At 35.5% G+C, this 3,535-nt stretch overlaps 1 long non-coding RNA gene across 1 annotated transcript; it reads left to right on the top strand.

Moving 5' to 3' along the window:
- Positions 1-265: 265 nt before the first annotated feature.
- On the top strand, positions 266-3,535 carry LOC107796201 (uncharacterized). Its single transcript, XR_001650336.2, has 4 exons — positions 266-845; positions 1,502-2,073; positions 2,184-2,243; positions 3,455-3,535. It is a non-coding gene; the product is annotated as an uncharacterized LOC107796201 (long non-coding RNA).

Raw genomic sequence — 3,535 nt, 5'->3', positions numbered from 1 at the left:
ACCAAAGTAACGGTTGTTTAACTCTTATTAACTCTTTGTTATGTCATATTAGGTGACACTTTATTAACATTTGTTGAGATATAGTAGTGATACTAATAGTTTTGGAGACTTCAACCAAGGAATAACAATAACACTTTCAAGTAATAAGAGAGCTCCTTGTATGAATCAGGCAGCAAGAGTTGAAGGTCACGCTACTGGATGTGAAGATTGGAAGGAATATGGATATCCATAGAGTGAATGTTTTAAAGTTTCCCATCTTAAAAAATTCCTAGTTATCTTAAAACTGACACTTGTAAAATATCAGCAGCTACATGCTTTCTTCTGTGCTTACAGAATCAAACCTGATTTTGATTTTCTTCACAAGATACTTTCCTGTAGTTCTAGAAGTATAAGAAAAATTCCGCAAAAGAGTGTAAATAGGGACCTGCACGGTAGACTTATCAACAAAAGAAAGACCTGCCAAGTAGTTGCTTTAAGAGGAACTTGAGATATCAAAAGAACTAAACTATCAACACTCCACCTACTACACTATCTGAATATTGTAGTTACTTTTTTTAGTCGGTCTGATGTATTCACAACGGGATCCAGCATTCATCCGTCCTGTTTCGCGGAGCATTTTTATATGCCTTGTTAGATGGTAGGATGTGCATTGTGATTCAGCCTGGCTTTAGAACAAGTAAGAAGCTTCTGAATATGTGTAATCTTTTTAATATGCTACAGGCTTGTTCAATAGCGAACGAATGCAACTGAACATCAAGAACTCAGTCAAGTATCTTTGCCATTGATTACGTGGGTGCAACTATTGCCATCAGATGTTGGAAGTAGGATACAAGTAGCTCATCAAGGTAGTAATTTCTAATAAAACGTTCAACTGGATTTTGTTGGTCAAGGATCTTATGAGTGCATATCGATGGGGTAATCTCATTCATGTTACGAGTTCACTTCTTTTTATTCTAGAATTACCCTGAGTTAATGTTGTCTGATATATATTTGAGTCATCATCTGCTCTCTAATATGTTAAACTAAACAGTCATTCAACTAGATCAAAAGTTGTAAGTAGTTAAATAGGAATAAATAGAACAAATTGTTTAACACGTTACTCTTGCTAGTGAATCTCCATTTTTTTTAATTCGGTATTCGGTACACACATTGGAATACGACTAATCCGGATTCGCGTCGCATAGGGCCTATTTGGGAAAGCGTTTCTTACCAAGGATTTCTCCAATACAGAGCATACAACTATTTCTATTCCATTCCACAGTTAAATGTGGCATTAACCCTATTTTGCTCCCTATGCTTTTTGGTGGCTAATGTACCATGTGCAACATATTGTGTAATAGGGGTGTGGAGATTAATTCCTGTTGGTCGAGCATTTTGATTGATATTTTTTTTTACGGTTAGACTTCGATAGTTTTTTTTCCAGGAGCGACACTCTGAATCTTGACATTACTTTTTCATCTAATGTGACACTAAATAAAAGCTTTTTACTGCTGCATTTCAGGTACTTTGGGGTCACGCTCATGCTTGTACTGATGATGTCCTTTGGTCATTACAAAAAGGAAAAAAAAAGGAATTGTGATTAAATCTTGAAGACACTTACTAAATTATCTATTTTGCATAGGTAGTAAATTTTCTATTCAGACTAGCCTGCCATTGAATCCACATAGCCATCAAAGATGTAATATTGCAAATGCCAAGGGTTAAGTTTGAAGGGAGCAAAGAAGAAAGGATATTCATGGGACGAAGTGTGCCAGGAACTTAACATAATATGATATTCAGTGTCTTTATCTCATAGAGTGTTGCAACATTTAGAGGTGGATTTTCATTTCTTCTATTGGGCATATGAAAAAATTGAATGAAGCAAACAAACCTTAAGCTGAAATTGGAAACTTGCCTTCTAACACAGTCTACACTTGCATTCTAAGTTGACTCCTTTAATCATCTACTCGGCCTACCTTTTCAATAAAAGGAAAAGAGGTGATTGGCTCAATATTGACTCAACCGGTGATTGGCTTGTTAAGCACTCAAAATCAAAGAGCTAAGGATGGCATGTTTTTTTTGTTCTATCAGATTGTAAGTTAAATTTGCACGGCGATTTGTTTTTTCTACCGGTTTCTACTACATCGGTTATGGTCAGTTTTAAGTTGAACGTGTGCATTAACTCAGCTCATTGTTCTATGCAGTTGGAAAAAGCAGAAGACGCTAAGAACTCAACATGAATGCACCTTCTAACACAAAATAAGGTAAGCTTTTCATGTTACACAAACATTCAAGGTCATATAAATCTGTAGATATGCAAAATTGCATTCTAACATTGTTTGAGACTCAGTTTGGAAGAAACACAAAATTATTGTAGGGAAAGGACAATGTGTTGGTGCAGAAATTTGAATAAAGTAAACTCTAGATATTGTTAACTACTTTTTAGTCACTCCACCAAATTTTGTTTATGGATTTTTCATTCAAATGCTAACTCACATCTTTTGATACCAATTCAGGATCTCAACAAACTCTAACCTTAGATCAACTCCTCCTCCCTTGGTCACTACAACTATATATAAAGTTAAAAAAGAGAGGGGTGGGGGGTGGAGAGAGAGACCACCAAAAAGCAATATGAGAATTCCTTTTCAGCTCGCTAAACGTTGGAGTATGTCAAAAGAACCTTGCTTCTACTCGCTTCACGCAAGGCATTATCTTCCTGATTCTGTTTTGGAACTGGGTTAAAGATGATTTATATTCAGGGTAAAAACAACTAAGACATGCATTGCATGAAGCAACATAATTATAAGTTTATTTGATGGGTCATATGGAGGGAAAAGAACTTGAGAATATTTGAAGACAGAGAGGAGAACATAGTTAGCCTTAAGCATAAATGATCTTTGCTCCCTTTTTTGGTGTAACATAAGCTAGAATCAATGTTAATGACGTAGACGCCATGATAGATTTTATTAGTAATTTTCATAGTTTGTTATTGGGTTGTTCATACCAACTAGCACTTACTTTATTCTGGTTTTTCTGATATAATACTACTTTACCATTATTTATCAAAATAATAATAGTATAAATGGATTTATATTTCCTATGTAGTGACCTTGTCTGAATTACTGAGTTTCTTACTTTAATATTCATCTTTCCGTCTTTGTAACGTAGGCTCTGATACTGGAACAATAGAATTATAATGCCTTTCATGCTCTAGCCAGTGTATCCTCTTCTTAAGTGAAAGGCGCAACAAAATTGGCCTTTCACAGTATTTTCAAAATGGGATAGGTCTGGGTACTGTCAACGATGTGCTCTCCCTGCATTTTCTTTAGCTCAAGCTTTGACAAGTTTGGTATGGGATTGGCTTATGTAGCCAAACAAGTGCAATGTTGTTCTCTAATGACGTTTGTAGTGTACTTTAGTAAATTTAGGCATTTTATCTTTACAGTGAGCTCGAGAGAAGAAGGTTGTGAAACAGGTGAAGATCGATTGTCTCTATATAGCTGCAGCGGAACTCTCCTCCTTCCAATTTGTACCATGCAAATTCTAATTATTCATC

This window comes from Nicotiana tabacum, chromosome 7 (assembly GCF_000715075.1).
Source record: "Nicotiana tabacum cultivar K326 chromosome 7, ASM71507v2, whole genome shotgun sequence".
NCBI classification, from domain to species: Eukaryota; Viridiplantae; Streptophyta; class Magnoliopsida; order Solanales; family Solanaceae; genus Nicotiana; species Nicotiana tabacum.
This window is presented reverse-complemented; position numbering and strand designations above follow the sequence as displayed.